Source organism: Cyrtonyx montezumae, unplaced genomic scaffold, assembly GCF_038088225.1.
Source record: "Cyrtonyx montezumae isolate F1298 unplaced genomic scaffold, pur_monq_1.0 scaffold_16, whole genome shotgun sequence".
In the NCBI taxonomy this organism is placed as follows: Eukaryota; Metazoa; Chordata; class Aves; order Galliformes; family Odontophoridae; genus Cyrtonyx; species Cyrtonyx montezumae.
This window is the reverse complement of record NW_027071892.1, coordinates 10,808,330-10,834,322: the sequence shown is the minus strand read 5'-3', so window position 1 is coordinate 10,834,322 and position 25,993 is coordinate 10,808,330. Positions and strand designations below refer to the sequence as shown.

The window sequence follows — 25,993 nt, the reverse complement described above, 5'->3', positions numbered from 1 at the left end:
CTTTTTTTTTTTATATATATATTTTTTTTTGGCATGGATTTTCAAGGCTTTTATTTTTTTTCCCCAGCCAACCCCCCACCCCCATCCTCTCTCTCTCTCTCCGTTCGCCATTGAAGTTGCGTTCAATAAAACCCATCGCCCGAGAGCGTCTGTTCGCGTGTTCTCAGCAGTACAATGGGCAGAGGGCTGCAGTGTGCAGAGCTCAGCAGCCTCGTGCAGACAATGAGGGGCTGGGAGCGGGGTGGGGGGTGGGGGGGCTTTGCCTTATGTTTTTTTTCCCACCTGCCGGCCCCCACTACTAATTGTAATCACAAAAGGCAAATGGGAAGGCACCAGAGGAGCAGGGCTGTGGTTCACTGGGGTCATGGTCTCCATCAGTCATTCTCCCAGCCTGTTGCTGGGTAAAAACCTGGCTCCTTGGTTTGTCGAGCGCATGGTGAAGGCCTCTTCACCTCAAAAAAGAAAAAAAGGGGGAAAAAAAAGATGGAGAAAGCATGAGCATCCCACCACAGTCTGTGGGGGACTCTCCATTGACTCCTCTCTGTAGATGGGAAAACAGATCCCACAAACCTGGGATCTCTTCCTCTCTCTGACACCGTTGGCAAATTGCTCAGGTCCCAGTCCGTCCCGGACTGAGCTGCCATCCCCATGCTGTTGAATAGGGCACAAGGGGATGTGCCATTGGCAGGGCTGAACCAGCACCCACATTCCCCTCCACAGCACTAACCCAATGTTGCGTGGTGGTGGAGGAGCTAATGCCTATTAATGCCGGCGAGATGCTTTCAGATCTCTAGATAAAAGGTGCTCAAGGAGGGAAAATTATTATCAACATGGGCCAAGTGGCTACGGGGGATTCAAAATCTGTTTGTATTTGTAGGATGTAACCACTAAGGAGGGAGAGACTGGGACAATGGAGCATGCACAGCACTAATGGAACAAGCGTAGGAAAGAGGGTATCTCTGGAGACCCTTAGAAACCATTTCCCAGTGGTGAGATCTGCTGGGGTTGTTTGTTCTGCTTCCCAGATGAGAGCTGCGGTCGTGGACGCTTTTATCTCTTGCAAACTGGACCAGGCAGAGGGACAGAGCATGCTGCAGGGACGTGCCCCAGGGCTCGGCGCTGGGTGGGCTGCATGCAAACAACCTCAGCTTCCATTTCCATCACTGCGCTTTAGAGCAGAGGGATCCAGACAGGAAATTTTCACCTGGATTTTCCAGGCAAGGATGCTGCAGGTCTGGCTTCTGGCAGGGATGCAAGGGCATGACTTCGGCATCTTGAGCCTGCAGCGGCAGCAGAAAGCTTTCTCAGAGTTTGCTCCATCCGTGGATGGAGCGACGGGGCACGGTGTGGGTTTGGGGTGTGGATGTGGGTTCCTTGAAGCCTGGGAGATGCGCTGTTTCCATCTGATCCATTGTGTTTCCCTGTACGAACCCATTTCTCAGCGCAGCGACAGTGCATAGCAGCACACAGTGGTCCGGGCTAGCTCCGAGCCCGGTGGTGCCAGGTGCTGTGCAAACACAGGTTGTTCCCTGGAGATTACAACCGAGTTAGACAAGCTGTTCCTTATCTGAGGGCTGATAATGCCGAGAGCCCTGTGCGGTGCTGTGCGAAACGTGAAGGAAAGGCAGCCTGGCTCCAGGGAGCGCGCATCCTGCTTACCCACAGTTCCTGGCTGCTGGGCTGTGCTCCGTGCCATGCCCGTTGGCTGAGCCCCATTTTGTGCCCTGGGGAGCTGCAGCTTTTCCCTGTGAAGACCTGCAGCGCACCACGCTCTTTTTTCCCTCCTGGACACTTTGCTTAGGTTCTTTCTTCCCTCTCATTTTCTCTACCATCGAATGAAAGGCATTCAGACCAAAACGGTTCAGTCTGCTCTTTGTGTCTGGAAAACAGAACACCAAAGACAGCTGGACCTACCCGCGATGGCCACGGCCGTGGCAACAGTGGCTCTTTGTTAGCTCTGTTGTCTCTGCCCCTATCTCCAGCGTCTGGGGCCCTGTCTCTTTAAAGCTTTAGTGCGCTGTGTCAAAGCCAACGGAGAGTTCAGCTTATTAATGGATTCGCTAGGTTAATATCCCAACAGTTTTGTGTTGTGTTCTGTTGGTTTTGTTTTGGTTTTTCTTTTTTCCTTCCCCCACCAGCGTAGTTCAGAACAAGGGGGAGAGGAGGAGAGGAGGGGAACCCAGCCCCATTCATGGGGAGGAGGGCACGGCATGGCTTATGGCTCCTGGCTTTGGGGAATGGAGCTGGAAGGGTTGGTGGGGCTACGAGGAGGTGGTGGCCCAGCCCTTCCCTTCCTGTCTGCATGTACATCTCTCTCTATCTCCTTCTCCTGCGGGGTTCCCTGCATCAAAGCTTCTTCCAGTTCTTATGCTAATGAGGTGCATTAATGCTTAATGACTGTGAACAGGCTTGTTTAATTGCACCTATCTGAGCAGGAGGCACGTTGCTGTATAAGAGGGAACGACCATGTAAGCAGCTGCATGCCCTCCTGGACAGTCTTAATTACATGTAAAACTGATGTGATCTAAACCACCAGGCTGGTGATTAGTTTAGTGAGGCAGGTGGTACTTTGCAATTCAGTGCCTCGGAAACTCTAGAGCAAGTGAGATCAGATTCTTTCGTAGGCTATGGAGGATAAGGCAAGCCCTGATCATCCTTGAATTTGATGTTGGGTGGGGACAAGCACGGCATAGTAGATTAATTTAATTAATTTATTGCAGTTAGTTTGCAAAGACATTATCCGCCAGCGTCTGTGCAGAATACTGAGCAGTCCCATTAATGCAATGCTATTTTGCCCGCAAATCCTCTCTCCCCACCCCTTACAGGAGGAATGAGCTGCGATGGTCTCAGCTTTCCGCAGCGTTATCTCGCGCTGTTTGAATGCGACCGATTGTCTGAACTACAAAGGGGCCCGGCGCTAATGCAAAGCCATCCCTATTGGCACCAGACCTAGATTAATGACTCTGCATGCATTGCCTTGGCTCGGAACTGGATTTCCCTCCAGCAGCTCCTGGCGCTGCTGTCTGTGCTCCCGTATCCGTGCAGTTGTTGGCCCGGCGCGGGCGGCGGGTCCGGCAGCACCTCCGGGAGTGAAGGCTGCTAGGTAGGGGTGCACAGGTACGGAGATAGCTGTCATCGCCAGCCATCTGCTGCTCATTACCTGTCTTCTCTTCTTGCGGTTATTTGTTTGGCTGTTGCGCACCAGAGGGGGATTTAAAAACAATAAATAAATCTTAAAAAAAAAAAAAACAACAACAAAAAGAACACCTCTCTTTTAGGAATCAGTTTGGGCGGAGGAATCAAAGGATCGTTAAAGCTGGGAAAGGCCACTGAGATCAGCAGGTCCAACCGTTAGCCCATCCCCGCCATACCCACTAACCACGTCCCCGGAGTCTGGCAGCACTTTGGGGTGCTGCTGCTCTCAGTGGCCCCAGGGCATGTCCCCCTCCCCACCCCCATGCAGGGCCCTTCTTCTCAGCCTCTCTTGCCCCACTGCTTCCTCGGTTCCCCATCCCCATCCCGTGCAGTCTCTGATCTCTCCCTGCCCGCCGGGGCCCCTCAGGAGGCTCTTCCTGACGTTACTCCCACAACAACCACTTCCTTCCCCTCCTGGCAGCCCCCAGCTCTGCAGCCGTCCCCGGCTCGCCCTGTCCCTCGCTATCTCCCCCAGACCCCTCTTTTGCTTCTCCCCTTCCAACGGACTGTTTATTTTGTGGCAGCGCTTATCTTGGATTCAGAGGCTCTTTCTGTATGCAGAGAACCCACAGCTGCAGGGCCATGGGCGGGAGGCGAATCCATGTCCTTCACGTCCCCTCTCCTGCTCCCAAAGCCCCAGTGTCCCTGACACCTGCGGGGTTTCAGGATCAGAGATCTAACCTGCCATGCTGGGTGGCTTTCACCCCATAACAAAGCTCTCTCCAGCCCAATCTCCTCCAACCACGTTGCTTTCTCCATAAAATGGAGCATCCCCCTGAACCCCACTGCAGTTCAGGATTGCTGGTGGGGGGTGAAGGCCAAACCAGGGCATCCTCCTGCAGGGCTGAACCCTGCTCTTGGTGGCCTGCCTTCCCACAGGGGAAGATGAGGGCCTCGCTGTATGCCTCTCCCTTGTCCACCCCTCATCTCCATTCCCAATCTTGTCCCACCAGGTCATGTTTTATGTCACCCTTAGCCTTGCCATGGCCCTGATGCACTTTCCCTCTGCACAGCCCATCGTGACCTCACTGAGGTGGCCCTGAGCCACCACACAAGAGGGCCCTGTCGTGGTGCAGCGCCAACCCAAGAGGCCTTGCCGCCATGTTGGATGTGGCCGCCATGTTGGGCATGGCCACTGTGATGGATGTGGCTGCCATGTTGGATGTGGCCGCCATGTTGGACGTGGCCGCCATGCGACCATCCCCTCCCCTGTGCCCATCCAGGCATCGTGATATTTTGCAGAGAGATATCAGAAACCCAGCACCTCCGCCATGGCATTGGCTGGGGCTGGGAGGGCTCATGTCATCCGTGGGTACAACAGCCTGGTGCCCAGCCCCAGCCCCAGCCCCAGCAAAGCCTTTTTTTAGCACTCCCCTGTTTGCCAGGCGCACTTCCTTTCTTTTGATTCTTACCACCTACATACAGTCTGACTGCAACAGCAAAAAAAAAAAAAGAGAATTGCAACATTCAGTAGAAGGATTTTCTGTCTAATGACGTTAAATTTATTAACCAAAACTCCAGCTGCACCAGGCTGGGATCTAATAATATTCAGGCTATGGAGACATCAAGTAGAAAGAAGCTTAAAGCCCTTTTTATTTCACAGTAAAACTGTCAGTAAATAACTGGATTGTCTTGAGACTGAGAAAATGGGGATTTATCTTCCTGAACATGAAAAGTGTGCTTATTTTTTTTTATCAGCTTCAAAAAGCCCCAGCAACCTTGATTTTCCTTCCACACCGTTCTCAGCAGCTCTGCCAAGCCCCAAAACCACACAAATCAAGAGACAGGCTCTAAAGATATTTTTAATTAAATTAATTCCTTTTCCTTCCTTCCCCATTTCTCCCTCGTCCCCTCCTCCATCCTCTCTTTCTCTCTCCCTGTGTCCCCAGCTAATGACTTCTAAGCACTGTGACATTTCAGCGCTGGCTGTCACTAACACCACACCTCCGTGCTGGTTATAAATTGGGCACAGAGACATAAAATTCCCTGCAGAAGGTCCCCGTTTGATGATATTCTCCGAGGTACATCTCCAATAGCTCCCTGTTTTCTTTAATAACGCTAATAGGCATAGATTAATTAAACTGTTATATTACTTCCTCCTTTCTACCAGCACCAGTTAGAAATCTTATTACCTGCTCCTCTCCGCTTGCCTTTTCCCCAAGGTGGTTCTATTCCAACCAGTTACCAAGGCTTTCTTGGAGGCTGTAGGACGAGGTGAAGCTGCGGATGACGGATCCTGCCTCCAGCCCCCCCAAACCCCACCGACCCCATTGCAGCGGGGTCGGGATCGAGCCCGCTCCATCTGAAGCAGTTCTGTCTTGAAAGCAACAGCGGGGCTATTGTTGAGTCTGGATGCCCCCTCTAAAAGAGACCACAGCTGTAGGAAAAGGAATTGTATACATCCATCAACTCCTCCAGGGCCCCAGGATGTATTAGTTAAGATTGCGGGATAGCATGTCTCGGCGCTGCTGAAGGGCTCCTTTGAATGACACGTTGGATATACTGTTGCACATCTGGCTGCTGTATTATTGGATTGCTCTATGGTTGCGTTTTCCAGACCGCGGGAATGCGTCGGTCCTTGGGGGGAGCAGGGGATGGCATGTGGGGAGATGGGGGGGGGGACACATCCCGCGGGGTGGGGGCGGGGGGAGCGATGCTTTCACACAAAATGCCGTGTTGCCATTTGAAATCCGCTCCAGAGCTTCCTGCTCTAATTAAATTTGTCACCATCGTTACTATAATGCCTGCCATTCCTCCGGTGCTTTTTTGTTCCCAGGGATCCCAAAACACGACAGAGGCAAGGGCAGAAGCTCCAGGTCTTCTACAGACGCTTATTTTTTATTTTTATTTCTCTGAGCAAACCCAGGGAAATGCAGTTGTAGGAGCTGCTGGGAGGCAAAGCGTGGAGCTGTGCTTTGGGGCACTGATTCCTGAGCAGGGGACATGCGGGGGCTCAGGCGTCTCTTACCCTTACACATAAGGCATCTCCTGGGACCGCTAATTTGCAGCAGTGCCTTGTTGTCACTTGGCTCATCCCACTCTCAGCCCCTCTGCACCCCACGTGCGGAGCCCCGAGCCCCTCCGCGTTGCCCCTCTGCGCCAGGAGGATTCGCTAATTACTGTCGGCTCTTAATATGGCCCCTGATGCTGCCAGAGCGGCGTGAAGGGCTCGGAGCAGGAGACACAACCTGCTTCATCGTGTCTTCTGTGTCAGCCTGCGACGAACTGAATGCAAAAAGGCTGTCTGAGCCGCAAACAGCAGAGCCCTCGGAAATTTAAAGGTGCAGAGCACAGAAAACAAAGGCGCAGCAGAGATTGCACTGCTGAATATTCATCCCTGATCCCACGAGGAGCAGAGCCCATGGAAGCGTATGGGAGGGACCTTGGGCTGAACCCCGTCTTGGGCTCCAGCCCAGATTGGAACGGGGAGGGCAAATTAGTCCTTAATGCACATCTATCTTAGACTAAAACCTGATAAGGGAACTCTCCTATGTTAATTTACCTGAGTTATTTACTATACTGATTGCTGAAGGTACTCTGATTAGTGCATGAAATATTTCTATACCTTCGGTCTGATTAACCCATATCTGCAAAATAAATATTTGTCTCATTATAGTTCTGTGATCGTGCAATCAAAACCCCGTCATAAAGGAAAAGGGAGCGAGTATCCGTGTGGGAAAGGCAGGGAACGGTGGCACAGGGAGGCTGGGGAGCAGCGAAAAGCTGTGGTGTAGCCCTTCGTGGTCAGAGGAGGGTCAGCCTTTGGGAATCACAGGGGTGAGCCCCAGCAGGATCCCAGCCTCCAGCTTTCAGAAACAGAAGCAGGGAGTTCCCGGCAGCACGCTGCGTGTGCCAGGCTCCCAGACGATCTCCTAAAATAGACCAGCTCACCAGGCGGTGGCACCGGGGGAGCACGCGGAGGATGGAGTGCTCAGTCTTGCTGGCCCAGATCCGGGGAGAGGGGGGGGCTGGCAGCTCCCTGCCCAGGGCAGGGATGGATAGAAGCACGATCTGGGCATGGGGCGGCAGGGAGCAGATTTGGGGCAGCTGCCGGTGCCGGCACCACCGTGCATGCAGAGCCGTAAGTCATCCAGAGGATGCTCTTTTGCATATGCTCGGTTAGGGAAGGAGGGAAGTTTTATGGTGGCTGTGCAGAAGAGCTAAGTCAAGAGGTTGCTTTATGGCTCACGGGTCCCAGCGTAGAGAGTGGAGTATCCCAGATGCAGCATATAGCAAAGCCTGGCGGCGCCGCGGAGCGCTGCTGCAGCGCAGAGTGGCTGTGAGCACCGCTCTGCAAAAGAGCTGAAGTCATTTTTCTTCTAAGGGCAGGGGGTAGTGGGGAGGAAATATGAAGGCAGCCCTGTTGCTAAGGAAATCTGCTCTTTGTATGGTCGTACATTTAGGTAATGCTAATGAAAGGCCATATAGTAGCGAGGTGCAGATGTCAGCACTGTGCACTCCTGGATATTTGATTAGCATTTCTTTGACTTTGCCTCCTCTCACAGAAATACCCGAGTACTGGATATTAGGAAAATAAAATCCCCCTTCTCCTCTGCCAGCCCCACAGCACACGTACAGAGAGAAAGGAAAAACCTCACCAAAAATAAGATGCTCCATAACGAACGCGCGTTTCCCTCCCTCCCTCACAAACCCTAGAGAGGATGAGAAGCAAACATGTGATGAGAACAGAAATAGTCACATCACTTAATGCATTGCTGGACGGGACCCAGCCGGCACAGCGATGAACCTGGCAGGAGACCCGATAGCAGCAAATCAGCATAGCATCCTATTGAGCGGCTGGTGGCCCACGCTTGTGTTAAACCTCGGGACTGCATCTCACTGAGGTTTCCTCCCGTCTCCAGCAGCAGCGGGGCTGCTTTTGGAAGCAGAAGCCGTGCGTGCTCTACCCAAGCACCCAGCACGCTGCAGATGTGCTGTTGTTTGCGTGTGGATGTGTGCGCCTGGGTTCAGTGCCCTGCTCCGTGCTGCTCTCCGGAGCACCGTGCCCTGCTCGGGAGCGTGGCTGGCAGCATGAGTCAGCCCTTCTCCTGCTCGCGGGGGTCGAGTGGCTGTCCCTGTCTGCGTGTCATGAAGAAAAGCACCCAGAAATGTAACCGCTCGGTGCTTGCATGTCATGTCTTAAAGACCAGCTGCTCTGCGTGAGACTTCCCGAGAGCGAGAGCACTTGAATGGAGCCCTTATATCTCTCTCTCTTTTTTTTCTCTCTCTTTGCACCGTGGGCTCTGTTCCTTGCTTTTTGCTTTTGCTCCCTGGAGGGAGTCCCTGGGAAGCGCTCCGGCTCCCGCGAGGAGCAGCGTTGCCTTCAGGGCTACCTCCAGCAGTGGGGCCAGAAGTGCTGCTGGTGTCCCTGTGCCATCCCCGTGCCATGCTGGGCTGCCCCTTGGGGTAGCAGCAAGGAGGATCTCTGGGTGCTGCCCTTCCCAGCCCCTCCTTCTCGCAGTTGTGCAACGTCCCAAGGGCAATGACAGCAGTGCTTACGTGGAACGGTGATATTGGGAAAGTATGTAGTCATTTTGAACTGTTCTGCTTGTGGCTCCCCTCCCTTAAGGTGGTTCCTGTTTCTTCTTCTCCCTCTCGCAGCACGTTCTGGCAGTGCCTCGCAGCAGCCCCAGGCCCAGCAGTCGTGAGTGCTGTGGGCACATGGGAGCCCGTGCTCCCACAGAGGAGCCACATTCCCGTTCAGAGGACCCTCCTTTCCCCATCCATCCCTTCTTGCTATGGTGATTTTACAACAGGGGGACCCACTGTGCCTGGGGACAGAGGCACCGCAGCGAGGGAAACCAATGCATCCAGGTGTTGTTTACTCCAGAAGGATGGTGAAAGGATGAGGCTGCGGTGGAAGGAGATATGCTCACGTGCTCACGAGAGCAACACTAAAAAATACATGGTGAAGGTCACAGAGTCAGGCACCGAGCGATAGCAAATCCCAGTGTTAAGACACCTGAGCAGCTTACAGCCAGCAGAGCAGCGTGACTTAGGGCACTGCCTGTGTTCTGCAGCCACGAGCTGCTCTCCAGGTGTCTCCCACTGCTCGGTGCCTAACTGTAGTGCCGTGCATGCTGTGCCCACGTGTGGGATGGCATTGCTCCTCAGGTGGGGAGTGCTGAGTCTGCTCTCACCTCCTGCTTTCCCTTCTCTCCCCATGTCCCTTCCACCTCCAGGCTGGAGGACAGGAAGGGTGGGCAAGATGCTCAGCAGGTTGTTCTCCACCTGTTCTTTGGTTTGACTCAGCTGAAGCCAGAGGTGGAAGAGTTCAGGATGTCTCAGCTAGACTGAGGGATGCTGCTTCCCGTACCTGATCTTGGAGATGGGGCTGGGAGTTATCACGGCTTTTCTTAGCAAGAGAGCCCTCCACCGGGGCAGTGTGTTGTGGACATAAAAGGAGATCTGCAGAGGGAATATTTTCACCCTGGATGCTGCTCAGGAACGCATGTTTTGCTGATAGCAATGGCTCAAAGCTGATTTTCTGTCCCAGGAAAGAGAAAGCAGAGCAATCTGGCTGTAAATCCTTCCCTGGCTTTGCTAGGAGGGAAACAATGCATTCTCAATGAAAAACCTCCCTGAAATGCCGGGCATGGGAATGGTGTGCGTCTTCTTCACCGCTTCACCCGCGGGTACAGCCCTGCATTGGTTTGACAGAAAATCAGTGGAGTGTCTGGGGAAGGATGGAGGCACTGGCAGTCCTCCTGGGTACGTTGTGGTGACACGTGTGTGAAGAGGGACTGAGAGAAGGGACGCCAAAGCCAAAGCCGTGCAGCAACTTTGCAGCAGCCAAGCGAGAGCTTTCCAGCAGGACCCACAGATTTGCTCCCTCCCAGTGTGTGCTGAAGAAGTACTCATACATATCCCAGCCTCTGCTAACCATCCTTTTCTTCTGGGAATTGACATTAGCTGCTAAAATCAGCGTTTTACATATAAAAAGCACTGAGACTGAATTCCGCACCATGGTTCCTTCAGAGTCCTTGTGAAGGGACAGCTCTGGGGCTGGGTCGCAGTTGGAGGTGCTGGGAGGGGGAGGCCGTGGTGCCACCCAGCACTCAAGAAGTTCCCAATGGCAGCAGCGTGCTTCTTGAGCTGTGGTCGTCCCCATTGGGCATACCCAAGCAATACTCTGTCCAAGCCCTGGAATGGACAGGATTTTGCATCCCTGATGGTAATTGCCCCCATCACGTTTCATACCCCTGCTGCAGGCTGGGCATGGCGAGATGGAGACAGCCACAACCAGAGCTGGAAGGAAGGGCCGTGGCACAGCTTGTGCCCATGGCTCTGCTCCCAAACGCAGCAGGGTGCTGGCTGCAGGCAGCAGGGTGACGCAGAGCGAGGTTGGTGTTTCCATGAGGATGCAGTTACCTGAGGACAGGAAGGAGGAGGGGATGGAGCTGGAGGAAAGAGCCCCGCTTGTGTTACGCATCGCTGGGCTGCAAGGAGCACGGGGCTGTTTGCTTTGGAGCCGTGGCTTGGTTGGTTGGTTGGTTGGTTGCTGCGTGCAGAGTGGTTTGTGTGCATGTTGTTGCTTAGGGGCCAAAAAAAAAGGGATTTCAGAAAAGGGAAAAAGGAAGGAAAGCAAAGCTGGTTCTCGTGGAGACCTTTGCAGTGCAGATGTACTGAGAAAAGAGTTATTCTCGCTGCTGACGGGCACGGGGGTGAATCCCAACCCAAGAACTCAGCACGGCTCAGCACCTTCCGTGGGCCATCCCAACGGTGTCGGGTTTGCATTGTGCAGAGAGAAATGGGGCTGAGCCCACAGGTCCAGGCAGGGCTGCGTGTGGCTCACGCTGCGTTGCGTCCTCCCTCCGCCAGCCCCAGGGTGATTCCCGCTTGCTGATAGGAGCAGCTCTCGTTTTTATCCTGGAGGCAAAAATCACTGGAAATAATGCTTCATCACTCTGAAGGTCCTGACACCACCCTTAACCGCCGCATCACAACCTCCTGTCGCAACGGTGATCCGCGTATGTGTCACATCTCGCCTCACAGATAAAAGCCGCTCCGCGGGCACCTTTTGTACTAAAATACGGAGCCTTTAAAACGGGAAAGAAACAACAAAATGTAGGACGCCACACAAAGCTGACCCACTGGGGACCGGGGGTGGGGGTGGAGTGGGGGGAAACCGCAAAGAGGAGGGCTTGACACACAAAAATTGTTTTGTTAACAAAGCAGCATTGTTCCGCTCTGAATCGGCTTGACTGGAGTGGTAGAAACACCCCATCTGGAGACAGATGGAGGGTTCTCCGGCTACAGGGGCGGCGGGAGGAGGGCTGGCGGAGGGCATTGTCTGCAGCACCTTGGTGAGGGGAGCGTGGGGCCGTCCCCCACCACCCGCTGCCCCACGTTGTGCTGGGTGCTGGTGGGGCTGTGGGTCCCCAGCGCAAAGGGCTTGCTCTGCTTCTTGTTGCTGCAGTGCTGCTCCCGGCTATGGGAGGATGCTGAGCGTGGCCAGGGCTGCAGAGACATGGGGACAGCAACCTGGAAATGCGTGGGGAAGGGCTGTGCTGGGGTCTGTGGTGCCTGCATGAGGACACTCCCCAGCAGCTCCTGCTCCCTCCGCTGCCTTCTGCACCCGCTGGGAACTCCAGGCTGGGTTCTGCTCCTGCTAGCTCTTGGAGGGATCGCATCCTGCCCGCCGCATCTGAATTCCTGATTACTTGCTAATTGCTTGACACACTCTACTTGCAATGCAAGAGACAGGCTCACGTCATCCTCTGTGGTTTGCCAGGGGAGAGTGTGAACCTCTTTTTGACTTGCCTTGAAATAGATGAAAAAGAATAGAGCTTGATATGATTAATGTGAAAACTTCTGCTCAGTTTCCTGCCTGGGCATCTCGGCATTACTGTGCCATGGTTTTGGAGGGCTGGGTGCACCATCTGCCCATAGTCCCCATCCACTAGGGACATTTCAGGCTCCTGCAGCAGGCCATGGCATCATGGAAGGATTCAGGTGGTTGCCTTGAGGCAGTGCTGAGATAATACCTCAAGGGCTCCTATTCAAACCCACTGGGGCCTTTCCATTTGCATGGTGGAAATCTATTCAGATGCACTGAGAGCAGGCGGTCATCCGTGCTGGAGGACCAGGGGAGTGCAGGGTTACACACAGCCATGCAAAGGGAAAAGGTGATTTTGGTTCTGAGCCCAGGGTTGCTCCTGCCAATGCCCCATTGTCTCCTGGCTCACATGTATGAGGCACGGGGAGTGTGGGTGTGGTGGAAGGTGTGCAGCACATCACACTGCACGGCCCGTGATGTCCCAGTACCACTGGGATCCCTCTCAGAGGTGGAGGTGGCTTTGGGGTGAAGTGTGGCTCCAGGGAGTAGCAGAGGGGATGCTGGGCCTGTTTACCTTGGAGGCTCCAGGGATACATCATTGCAGTCTTCTAGTATGTGGAGGGAGCTTACAAGCAAGAAGGGAGCTGACTTACACAGACTGATAGTGATAGGAGAGAGGGGGATGGCTTTAAACTAAAGGAGGGGAGATTTAGATGAGATGTTAGGAAGACATTTTTTGCTCAGAGGGTGGTGAGGTGATGAAACGGATTGCACAGAGGGATTGTGGATGCCCTATCTCTGGAGGTACTCAAGGCCAGACTGAATGGGATCCTGGGCAGCCTGATCCAATGGGGACCAACCAGCAGGGGATTGGAGCTAGATGATCTTTAAGATCCTCTGATTCTATGAATGGGGCTGATCCGGCAGGAGGGCTTAGAATAGGTTGGAGATTTCACCTGAGCTCTTCTGCAAGGTGTCCGCATGGTCGGGCAGATTGAGTAGAACCTCCAGCCTTGCTTTCTCCCTGTACAGAATGGAGATAAAAGCACTGAGCTCCTGTCTGGGGCCATGAATTAATGCTTCTGAGAGCTGCTGAGGAAGAGGTGCTAGGATAAGCACAGAACAGATTAATCTGCAGCAACTTGGCGAATCGGCATTGATGCTGATCACTGGTGTGAAGACACCTGGGGAGGTTGGGAGCACACGGGCAGCACAGGGCAGAGGCAGAATCGTGAAGATTGGAAGAGAGCATTATGATCAAATCCAACTGTCAACCCGTCCCCACCATGCCCACCAAAACCATGTCCCCAAGTGCCACCTGTACCCAAGTTGATGGGAGGAAGCTCATTAGAAAGGGGCAGCCTGAAACCTGGTCTCATGCTGTGCGTTTGCAGCCTGCCCCTCTTGATTCCGTGAGCAATACATCGCCATGAGCAGTCGGCCCTCATGCATCCCCTCCCTGCCAGCAGCAGGGGAATGTGACAAGCTGGCACCTGGAGAGGGCATGGAAAGAGCTGAGACCTGGGGATATCCAGTTACATACAGGGATGGAGCTGGAACAAAAGAGATTTCTCCTCTAGGATCAATTCCTCTCCATTTTCCGGGCTGGGCACGTGTGAGTGCACGCAGGTGAGTGCTGCTGAGCTCCAGCCGGGCTCTCCTCGGGAGCGCTCGTTTTTCCCAAAACAGAGAGAGCAGCGTGATCCCCAGGGATGTGTCTAGAAATAGCAGGGCCGAGCCGAGTTTGCAATGCCTGAAAGCCATCAGCAAAGCTGGGTGCGTGCCGCTCGCAGCCTTTCCCCGCTCCAAGTGCCGGTGCACATGGTTCCCCATGGATGCCAGTGCCTCTGCTCTCCATCACGCAGCTGCCCAGCCAGAGAAACCCAACCCGTTTTCATTGACATTCCGACTGTGCCAGCCACCAGGACCCATTAACCCACAGCCGTGGGCAGGAGTTGGCAGGATCCCATACCCCGGGTTGCACGTTGCTCCTTCAGGGGTGAATTGGGTTCATTTACGGGGTGTTTTTTGACGTAACACCTTCTCCTGAGCGCCGCCGGGGAGGAGCCATGGAGAGCACAGATGTGCATCCCGAGCATAACGCAACAAGGTTCCTGATTTAAGGGCTGTGATTAACCTCTTTCCGACGGTTGCTAACCAGGTGCAGGATCGTAACGGAGAGAGGAGGACGCTCAGTGAAAGTGGCCAGCTTTCCTCCGTCACCTGGAGCTGCATACCGGTGCCATTTTCTGCCTGGAAATTTGGGCTTAGGGTTTGTGAAGGGCTCGGGGACGCTGCTCTCCAGACCTCATCTCCTTCCCCGCTCAGAATCCTACAAACAAGGCTTTGATGCAGCTTAGTGCTCGAGGCTTAGGGTGTGCGTGCATGGGGATAAGGCAGAAAATCACCTTGGATCCCACCTTGCTTGGGGGATGTTCACCAACAGACTCCGTGCCCACGTGCCCCTGAGAGCAGCATTCTGCAGGACTGTGCTCTTTGGAAAGCTGGGTGTGGGGAAGAGGATAGGAGTGTTTTTCTGTGGTTAGGCATTAAAATGAGCACGTTGCAGCTTGTGTTTTGTCGTCAAAGGTTAAACTGTGCTTTGTTGTCAAAGGTTAAACCCGGAGCTGGCGAACTGGCTGATCTGAAGGAGATTTGGCACCGTGAGATCTGAGGCACACAATCGCAGCATGGCGTTGCTCGCTGTGCCTCCAGCTCCTCTGCCCACAGCTGGTGCCAAATCGAGCTGCAGATGTCCCTGTTCATTGCAGGGAAGTTGGACTGGATGACCTTTAAAGGTCCCTTCCAACTCAAACAATCCTATGATTCTGTGATGCCAGTTCCCAGCTCTGTTGTCCATGGGCAATGTCGTATTTCACCCATTTCCCCAACCACTGCCCTGGTGTCACATTTGGGTTGAGATCAACTTCAGAGTTAGCCATTGATGGCCAAATCCTTCAGTATTTCTCCATAGGAATCCAAATGTGTGGGCACATGTGTGGCACGCACGGAGCCCCAGAGCCCACCACACCCCTTCACCACAACCAAAACCCAGATTTTTCCACTGGAGAAGTCTTCACTCTGGATATCCCCAGGCAGATAGCAGTGGGCACTGTACTCCGACCAGTTTGCAGAGTCAGGAGTTGTCGATACCTTGGAGCAGGGGATTGGTGAGGAGAAAATGGGCCTGGGGGAAGGCAAAGAGGTGATGGGCTCGGGCAATGGGAGGAGACAGAAAAATTTGTTAAAAACAATTAATAGTTGCTACAACCAAGGATTTAAACTGAAACCAAAGCCTTAGGGAGACAGGCAGGGAAGTGGCTTAAGATTGTTATTTTGTTGCTTAATATATATATATATATTTAAAATATAACATGCTAAATGCAGATAAGAGCTCTTCTCAAGCAGGAGAGGAAGGAATGGAAGACATGCTGGGGAAAAGCGAGTGGGATCTAGGATCTGCATCGCTCACTGAATTACTGGCAGGTCTTTTGTAACATCTGTTAAAAATAAAACAAACATTCATTTCCATTTCTTGCTGCCTGAGATGGCTTCTGCAAAAAATTTCAACCTGTCCAGGAATTTGTCTTGAAAGTTGCCCTCCCTCTCCTCACGCCTCCTCTTCTCCAGGGGAGATTTCCTTCCTGCACTTCCCAGGGGCTCCATTAGCCCCACATTAAAGCCTTTTTACTTTCCTCTAAAACTCTCCATCGAAGTAAAAGGAATTCTAATAAACCGCTGGGAAGAGTCGGCTATTCACTCTTTCCATGGAAACACGGCGCTGCCTCGGAGCAGAGCTCCTCTCCACGGAGCCTGGGTCACGGCGGGAGGAGACTGAGCAGGGATGGAGAGATGGTTTCCATTATAAGAGACCTTTTGAGAGAAATAATCGCTGCTCTCCCACCACGGAAAGCATTTGAGACAAGGGGTTTCAGCACGTCAAGGGAGCACAGCGGCGTTGGAGGGGACTTAGTGTGCAGAAACTCATTAAACACCTGATGAGTGGGCATCAGGCTCCAAATTGCCCTCTCGATGGCAGGGACAAGCCTGTGCTGGACAGAGCTGGTGCTGGGCAGAATCACATCATCATAGAATGGTTGGGTAGGAAGGGACCTTAATGACTGTAGAACCATAAAATGATAGAATGGGCTGGGTTGGGTTAGATTGGGTTGGAAAAGACCTTAACAGTCACAGAACCATAGAGTGATAGAATGGTTGGGTTGGAAGGGTCCTTAAAGATGACAAAATCACAGAATGGTTGGGTTGAAAGGGACCTCACAGCCCCACAGCCTCAGCCGTGGTGTGGGCTCGTTACCCTCTCTAGTTCAAGCTGCCCAGGGCCCATCCATGACCTTGGGCACCTCCACCCACTGCTCTGGGCAGCAGTGCCAGCACCTCACCACCCTCTGAGCAAACCATTTTCCCCTCACATCCAACCTACATCTCCCCTCTCTTAGTTTACAACTATTGTGGGGGAATCAGGAACGGGGATGCAAGCAGAAAAGGGATGGGGTGTCAAGGGGGCACTGGTGGCTCCACACTTCTGGCCGTGCTGCTCTACCCTGATGAACGTCATGGCAGTGCATGCAGTAGGAAAATGTGTTTCTAAGGCTCCAGGAGCCTGATTGCAATGGAAAGGGCTGAGCTGGTGTGAGAAGCACAGCACGTTGCACTCTGCATACGGTGTCTGTGATGCAATGAAGCTGGAGCATCATCTCAGGCGCAGTCATCCCCAGAGCTATGAGATGAAGGGTTTCTTCAAAACACCATCAAGCTCGTTAGAAATAGCCCGAAGGGCCAAGTTAGGAGATGGGAATCCATCGGATCCGCTCAGAACATCCTTTTGGAGAGCACCCACTGCATCTGGGAGGTGCAGGGCCATCGGAGCGCGGCAGGGCTGCGGCTGGGGCTCATGTCTCCCAGCGGGAGCAGCAGGAGGAAGTCTTATCTTTGTAGGTCGCGGTGGCGAGACACTGCCAGAGCTGGAGTGCCTTTGTTTTAGCAGCTCTAGAAGTGACATTGCAATGAGTCATTATTTTTTAGCCCCCGGCGGGGGGGGGGGGTTGCTTCCAGGGAAGCCTCTCACTTCTATTGGCAAGGCGAGCCCTGCCCTGTGTGCTGCTCGTGCTGGGGCTGAGATTTGCTCCCTGGAGGATGCCAGGGGCATCAGGGTGCTCACCATGCAGGATTTGTGCCTGATTTTGCAACAAGAAACTTTCCCTTCCGCACAACCGCACAGCAGCATCCTGGAGGAGCTCGGAGGATTTAACAAGAAGTATTAATTGCTCTGATAGGCAGTGGTTGGATGCGGCTCCCGGTGGTGACGGGGTTGGGCAGATGCAGTGTGTCACACCACGCTGGCACCGTCACCTCAGAAGTGCTGAGAAATCATGAAATCAGCCTTTGGGAAACCGTAAATTGCAGTCGCAGAGCTGCCGGCAGAATCACCGCGTGCAGAGCACGAAGCGCTCAGCCGTGATTTGATTTGCATGTGGGGCTCAGGGGGGGCCCTGGGGCTTCCACCTTCCATCAGGGTTTCAGAAGGGCGAGGCTGGGATTGCCCTGAAATCACAGCTGGGAAATGGCTTGACTGCACCACATCACGGGGTTGTCATAGAATCGTGGCGTGGTTGGGTTGGAGGGGACCTCAGAGATCGTCCAGCTCCATCCCGTGTCGTGGGATTAAGGTGATTGTAGTGCAAACCTGTAAATTCTTTAGTCTGGTCCCCGTCCCAGAGGAGCAGCTGGGGGTCTGTTGGGTCTACCCCACTTGGCTTCAGTGGGCTTTACTGGGCTGGCCGCGCTGGGATGCAGCTGGGACCCACAGTGCCCAGTGGCTGAGGTGCACTGTGCTGTGAAAGGGTCTGGGGTCAGTGCTCTGGGAGATGAGCACTGTGCCCCCCGCTTGAACTGCTGTTCCAAACAGGGGCCTCGAGCTGGAGGGAATGAGCCCTCCATCAGCCAGGCTGGGAGCGGGGGGATGAGAGCAGGCGGTGCGCTCTGTCGGGCAGTGGATCCCCTTAGGAGGCTTTGGGTCTATTTCTCAGCATGATCCCTGGTATCACGAGTAATTAGCAGGGAAAAGAGAGGGCCTGGCTAGCCGTCCTTCAAGAGCACGGGGTTGAACGGGGAGGCAGCACCTTGGAAGCACATCACATGGCTCGCTATGTGCTTGCAAGGCAAAGGGCTGGCTGATGCACCCAGGGTGCACCCCTGCCCTCCTTTCCCCCAATGAGCATGGCTGTGCCGCGCTTCATTTTCCCCTTTTCTACAAAGCATTGTATAGGCAGGGTTTGCTTTTTGCTACCTTCACCCTTTCCCTCCCCCTATCCTAGAAACACCCCAAAAAGCAATCGTGCCCGGAGACGACCCCCACCATCCCCACATCTCCACGCACCCCAATCCCACAGATGTGCGGCGTTGGGGTTTTTGCTGCCGCCCGGCTGCAGCTGGCTGCGCAGCGCAGGGAGTGCAGGTGTGATTTGTTCATTTGCCTCCACCCCCCCTCCTCCCTCCCCCCCATCTCCTTCTATGCACTGCCTCCCCCCCTCCCCTCCCCTTCCTGCTGAGCCCCCCCCCCCCCCGGTCGCGGTGCTGCGGGGTTGGCGGGCTTTAACGTGACGCTGTGAGGTTGGGAGAGGGGAAAAAAAAATACTAAAAATTAAATAAATAAAAAATAAGAAAAAAAAAAAAGAAATCGAAATGAGGAAGGAGGTGGCAACCTCCTCCTTTTTGCTCTCCCCCGCTCTGGAGGATTAAGCCTACAAAAAAAAAAAAGAAGAAGAAGAAAAAAAATGTCTGCAGCTTTCTGTTGACCCTGCATGATGGCATTTTTGCGCTCTGTGTGCTGCCGCTGCTGATTGCTATTCCTGGCACAAACACACACGCACACACACACACACACACACGCACACGCACAGACCCAGCGCACGGCGACCCTGCCCCGAAAAAAAGATTCCCCGAAAATTGATTAAAAAAAAAAAAAACCCAAACCCAACGAAGCACCACCAAACCACCCCCTAAAAAAGAGCCAACCCCAAACCCAAACACACGTTGCCCTGAGCCGCCCCGCTGCGCTGCGGGGACGCCGCTCGCCCTCTCCTCCGCCCCACTCCTCACCTCGTCCCTATCGCTCCACCGCGCACTTTGCTGTCTGCTGGAGCCGCCCGCAGCCAGAGCCCTCCACCACTCCTACCGCTGGCATTACATTTTCAGGCTGGATGCTATAGGGCCGTTTCTAATTACCTTATATCCCCTAGTGGTCTATGAATAATGGTTAGTGAAGGAGCTCGGAAGGGCTGCTGAGAAGGGAAGCAAAAAAAAAAAAAAAAAAAAGAGGAGAATTGTGCTATTTCTCACATTTTTTTTCCTAAGGATCTAATCTGGCTACTGTGTTCTGGAAGAGGAGGAGAGAGACAGCGGGAGAGAGAGGAGAGAGCACGGAGCATCGCAGGTATTGTTGCACATCTTTGTGCTTTTTGCTGTCTTTTTATCGGAGCTGTAGCAGAACCGGGGGGGTGAGGGGGGAGGATTTTTCCGGGTTTGTTTTTATTCTGGTGCAACTCGTGTGTGTGTGCGCGGCGGAGTTTGCAGGGGGGGTCCGAATTCATGTGCCCGTGTGCATACGTGTGCATGTGCACACATGTGTGCGTGCGTGGATGTGTGTACTGCACACACACGTGTGTGTGTGTGTGTGTGTGTGTGTGCACGGGGGCATGTGTCCCGCTTGCCCCCGAGAGCGGAGGGGGTGCTCAGCTTTTGCTGGAAGTCGTAAAGAAATTTGCAGCCGGTCCAAAGCGAAATGCCACGGACCTGCGCCGGCCGGCCGGGCAGATGGATGGGGGTCAGAACAAAGCTGCGGCTCGGGCTCGGGGTGCTGCATCTCAGAGCGGGGAAGATGTGCCCGGCTCGTCCCGCAGCTACTTTAGGGGAAGTTACCGTGAGGCCGAGGGGGCTGCGGGGCGGCTCCGTGGGGAGGGCTGGTTGCACTCGGCCACTTGCAAAAGTTGCGGTGCGGCGTTTCGCTGCCCCCGCCGCCGTCTGCACGTGGGAGCGCCGCTCCGTCCGTCCCTTTCTTCGCTTTTTTTTTTTGGGTGGTGGGAACCCCATCCGTGGGCTCTCGGTGATGCGCACATCTGGCACCGCTCCCAAAGCCCACAGCGGGACCACCGCGCACCCCCCCCCCCCCCCCCCGCTCCCTCTCCCCCATATGGATCCCCAGACCATCGCTGACATCCATAAACAAACAAACCCGGAGAGAGGGCTCTGAGCGGAGCGTGGCGGCGATGGATGGGTTTGGGGGCGGGGGGGGGGGGGGGGATTGTGCGCGCTTTTGTTTTAAATACCGAAATGGCAATGATTGAAAACATCTGAATAGGATGCAATGCAGAGCGTGTGCGTTGCAGGGGGCGGGGGGAGAGGGCTGGAAAACTGCTTATCCGACAGAAGCGGGGCTGGAACGGCGGCGTGGATGGATGCATGGATGCATGGATGGATGGATGGAAGCATCGGGTCTGTCCTCGCTCGCTGTGGAGAGCGGTGCCATAAGCAGAAGCCACAGTGTTTCTGTCCACCCCACGCTGGCTTTCGTGGAGCCAAAAAAAAAAAAAAAATGACAGAACCCCCAAGTGGACCTCAAAATAAAGAGATAAAATGGAAATGCCACCGCGCGTGGGGAAGGGGAGCACCCCTGTAGCGCCACACTGGCATCAGGGATCAGCCAGGGCTTCTCTGGGTTTGGGTTTATCAGTGTGGAAGTGGAGTGGGGGGTCTGTGGGGGGCTGCCCTTGGCCCTCGCTTTGTGTTTGTTTGCACTGAGGGGGAGAAGGGAGCCCGGGGGGGGGAGGAAGGCGGGGAGAAGCCGTGAGGGCGGAGAGCCGATTTAAATTGGACTTAATGGATTCCCAGGGCAGCTCTTTGAGATGAAAGTCAAAATAAGAGCCAAAGTGAATCTCAGCAGACCTGTCTGTTGCATTAGAGATGCAGCCTTCCTCTCCCTCCCTCCCTTTTTTCTATAAAAGAGGAGGGGGGAGGGGGATGAGGGGGAGAAAAAAAAAAAGTGTTCTCCGTACAGAAGACGGAGTGGAGTTTCTCGTTCCTATAATGAGAGCTCTAATTGAAGAACTTACGGCCCCTTGGGAGAGCAGTCACTGATCGCTGCTTTTGTTATTCACGCCGCGCGCCGTTTGCACGGTTTGGGGCTGGGTGCCATGGTGCCCCTCCGTCGGGGTGAGGACACCCCCGGGTCCCAATGCTGGGCTCCCACGGGTGGGCTGCCCCCCTCCCATCCCAGCCCCGGCGTGCTGCAGCCCGCAGGGCTCCATCCGTGTGGGACCTCCAGGCTGCAGGATGGGTCCTGGTGGGATGAGGCCATAGTGGGGACTCCCAGGCTGCGGGATGGGTGCTGCCATACTGGGGGGAGGTGCAGGGTGTGTGCCTGCTTTTTGCAGGGGGAGTCATACTGCATAGCCAGGATGGCGTCTGGAGGGGATATCTGGTGCCAAAGGCATGCAGACCCTCTGTACATCCAAGGTGCCCCTTTCTCCATCACTCAGCAATTCAGGATAGGACAGGTGGGGGGGTCTCATCACTCCTGGGTCCCACTGGGTGGCCTTTGTCACTATGGAGAGGTGAGACACACTGGAGGCTGAGCAGTGACCCGGGCTCCTGACCCCAGTGATGGCTGTGTTGGCAGTGCTGCTTTGGGAACTGTGGGCTCTCCATCCCCATCACTCCTCCCATCACCAGGTGTTGGCACTGTTGGGCACAGTCCTTTGATTTTGGACCTCAGGACAGTATGCACAGCGCTTCACAGTGGTCACAAGATGCCACCAGGCTTTGCAGACCCGGGTCACTGTCCCCATTTGATGGTTGCCTACAGCAGGGACAGGGAAACATGGGTTCTAAGATGTTCAGGGCAGGACCTGGAACTCCTGTGTTGGTGCCTTAGACAGAGACCCTCTGGTTCTGCCCTGGTCCCAGAGCTCCCACTGCCTGCGATGACTTTAAGGAACGTGGTTTGGTGGTGTGGTGTTGAGTTGATGGTTGGACTTCATGGTGGTCTTGGAGGTCTTTTCCAACCGCAATGATTCTCTTTAGGGACATGGTTTGGTGACATGGTGCTGCTGGGTTGATAGTTGGACTGGTTGGACTTGTAAATGTCTTTTCCAACCCCAGCGATTCTGTGATTCTATGACTTTACCAGGAACTTGGTGCTCACAGCTGCCGACCCCTGCTGAGCAACCTTACCTGGCCTGCACACCCCTCACCATCCCAAAACAAAACAATAAGGCCCTGGGTACCTTTGGGGGCAGGCAGACTGCACTGTCAGAGCATTCACATCTGCTCCATCCCAACACCATGCAATTCCCAAGGCTGGAGGAGCTGCTGGTGGCTGGAGGCCAAGAGCCAACCTCCTGCAGCCGACCAGCGATAACTGCAGCGTCAATCACCGCTGCGAACTTCCTGCGTCACACTTGCACTTGGAGGGGCAGCGGGGATGGGGGGCAGGGTGGGGGGGTCTGCAGGGCCCCCCCACTGTGGGTTGGGGGCAGTGAGGGGGGTGAGGGGCCGGCCCTGAGCATCGCAGGAGCCTCCTGCTGCATTACTCACCGCTTGATGTAGCGTGAACCTTTCAACTCCCTCCCCTTGGGGATGGAGCGGGCTGGGCAGGAGGTGTTGGCGGAGCTCTGTGCTCTTTGGCTTGAGGTTGTTTGGTTTTTCTATGTTCCCCTTTTTCCCGTTCTCTCTCTGTGTGCATTTGTTCAGGGAGGAGGTTTCTTGTGTTCTCCTCCCCCCACGCCCCCCCCCCCCCCAAAAAGAAAAAAAATACTTAAAAAACAAACAAACAAAAAAATCCAGCTCAGCTCCCCCTCGTGCGTCTTAGCAATAGACAAGGCAAAAGATCAAGGAATTCTTCCTTTTGTGCAGCTTTCAAGACCAGAGATGCACTGGTGAAAAGGGGAGGCTCAGAGTACCAGGCACACACCAGTCTTAAAGGAGAGTCCTCTCTTTTGTCTCCAAGGCGATCAGCTGGCGAAGGGCTCCACAAATTAATTAAAAATTGCACTGCCTTGATTGAGTTATTCCTGCTCGCATCCCACATGCCTATCAAAGCCTGGGAATGGCAGGAGGCTATTCCTGCTTCCTCCCAAGCCCATCTCACCCCCATTATATCCCAGATGAAGGAGATAAAATGGGGATGGCCTGCGTGGTACCCGGAGGTCTCCTGGAGGATGCATCCCAATCCTGTGCTGTCATGTGGCCGTGTTTGGAGTGCTCAGAGATGGGCAGGTGATGGCTCATGGGTCAGCCACAACTCCGTGATGTTGGTGGAGATCCATTGGTGATCTGTTTGGCTCAGGGTCTTGTGTGTGCTCTGCTGGATTCCTGCTTTGATGGAAACCCATGGGTGTGCCATGGCTGTGCCATACCCGAGTGCTGGAGAGGAGTGAAAATCCGCACTGGTTGTATCCTTGGTGCCAACACACCATCAGTACGCACAGATCTGTCAACCTGTTCTCAAGTTAAAGGTCCCTTCCAACTCAAACGATTCTACCACATTTCCCACGGGGGATGCTGGCATGGGGGTGGAGTGTCCCATTCCCCCGTGGTGATGGTGGTCATGCCGAGGAGCAGCTTAGTCCTGTGTGCCAGGAGTGCTCCTGCGTGGGTCCCATCAGAGCTGTGCTTCCAGGTGGTGAGTGTGCACGGAAATGAAACACAGGAGGGAAGAATCATTAAAAACATTCACGGTTGGGTACTCGATGGGCCAGCCCTGGCTCGTCGTCCCTGTGTGCCGTCCTTCAGCATCATGCTGTAAGCTCGACCCCATTAGTCCTGTTAGAGCGTGTCCTTCACCATGCCCACTGCTGTAGGAGCTGTAGAGCAGTGTGCGTTAACACCTCCTCTCACCGGGCTGCATTCTCTGTCCTATCAGATCATGTCCTTCATCATGACTGCCACCAGTCCCAAAGGTGCTGCGGGGTGCTGAGCCCCCATCCTGCCTCCAGCGTCACCTCCAGGGTGGGGACAGGGACACGGAGATGGCGTTTGGGCACCTCATGGGGATGGGGACATGGGGGTGAGGGACAGCCCTGAGGTGAGGGCACAACATCGTTCTCCAGCAGCATAATAAATGCCACAAGCTGTGTGCACACAAAGGAGAAGGGGACACTCGGCCACCAAACGTGTCTGTTCCAGGAGCTGATTTACTTTGAAGACATAAAGCGTTCTCTGATGTTTCCCTCTCTGCTGGTTAACCCCGGTGCTTTGCAGTTCGATGGAAATGCAGCTGGAGTTGGTAGAGCCCTTCTGGAGCTCCGTGGGATCAATTCACTGCTTCTTCCTGACCAGATCAGATCCCCATAGCTCATAGGGGTCCTGTGGGAGTGCGGTGAGGGTCTGTGGTGTGAAGGCTTTTGGAATCCAGCAGTTGGCATTTCTGTATCTCTGACCGTGCACATCGGGAGGGTTTGCATTGACCAGGGAAACCCAACTTTGGCTCCATGGCTTTTCTTGCTCCCGCTGCCCCGGTGCGACATGTCTGAGAGCAGCACAGAGCAGGGATTGTTGGCTGCAAGGATCGGATGAGGTAGTTTCTTAAAAGGATTGTCTGATCGTGCTATCGATCAGCCTGATTTAAAAGGGGGAGCTCGGTCAGAGGGCGTAAATCATCATTGCAGGAGGGGTGAGGGCCTGGAAGCGGTGCTGGGAGTGTGTCCATCGGGAGGGACGTGGGGGCAGAGCAGGGGCAGCCAGTCTGCTCGAGTCTCATCCATGAAAAGCAGGGAATGGGGTCCATGGGAGTGCGCTGCAATTTGGGCAGAGCCCTTCCCATGCTCTGTGCCCCCCTGGTACTGTGGGGTGGGGTTGGGAGCAGATGTGGGGCTGCCTGGGTGGTCCCCAGTGAGATGCTGACCCTGGGGGGGGTGTGGGGGCCTGGACACTGCTGCCTCTCTGTGCAGCTCATGACTAATCTGCAGCCTGAGGTTGCTGCTTTCCTGCTCTTGTGATCACTGCACTGGGGGGGGGGTCACGGGGCTGCCAGCTTTTGTACCCCTGCTCTCCAGGTCCTGTGGGTTTAGGGGAAGGAGAGTGTGCAGATCCAGAGAGGATGAGGTGCCATCCCCATTGGCGGCAGAGGGTAAAGCAGCAGGATTCTGTGAGTGGGTTGGGTTTGGGGCACACTGAGCCCCCCCACCCCACCTTGTTCAGCAGCAGCATTAATCCCTGCAGCACACGCTGAGCTCCTCGGGCAGCTGGGGCTGTCAGAGCATAATTACTATTCACTCAAGGTAGAGCTCCTGAAGCACATGATAGCACAAGCAGATTACCATGGAGTTGCTGGGCAGGGGCACATTTGTATCTGTCTGGGGGCAGGGAGCACCCATCTCCCCCCGGCATCGTTTTGCCACTGTTTTCTTGCACGGAGGATGGAGCAGGAGGGGCACTGCACGTGAAAAGGGAACTGCGGCCCTGCAAGGTGCTGACACCGGGGAGCACTGTGCTTCTGCTTTCCTCACCCGGTGTGGTGAGCCCTCCTTGCGTGGTGGAGAACTGTCCTGGGTGTGGACCCTCGTGTGCATGCGTCACCGCCGATGGAGAGCCCTTCTGGGCACGGATCTGTGGGCTCTGCATTCTCAGCTCTGGGTGAGCTGGCTGGAATAGACCATGGGGACTTACAATGGGGTCCTTGAGCCTGGAGCTTCCCCAACTATCATGGGTCGGCCGACAAGGAGGGATGCCTGTAGGATGCCGTGGCGTCCTCCAAGCAGGGTTTGCACCCTTTGCAGCCCCGGTGGGGGGATCCCAAGCAGAGCCATGGACCGGGGCCAGGCTTCAGCCACCGGCGTTATCCTGAAAATGTCACTGGGCCGGCAGCCCGCCGGCGCGCGCCAAGCCGCGGCGGGAGGCGATGACTCGGCTGGCTGGCATTGGCTACCATTTTAGAGGAAATGTGGAGCGGCGGGTAATTATTTCTCTTTCTTAATTGAAATTTCAGCCTCAGTGGTTTGCTAG

The 25,993-nt window shown here is 54.6% G+C and overlaps 1 protein-coding gene across 2 annotated transcripts in view; it reads left to right on the top strand.

Annotated features, from left to right (window-relative positions):
* RAI1 (retinoic acid induced 1) overlaps window positions 1–25,993 on the top strand; it is a 58,072-nt gene that overhangs the window by 8,526 nt on the left and 23,553 nt on the right. Inside the window, exon 2 of one of the 2 annotated variants that reach the window (XM_065732811.1) lies at window positions 19,349–19,427. The gene's annotated coding sequence lies outside the window, so the exon portion shown is untranslated. Of the gene's footprint in view, window positions 1–18,683; window positions 19,428–25,993 lie in introns of those variants that run through there. The other variant, XM_065732810.1, reaches the window with a different exon arrangement.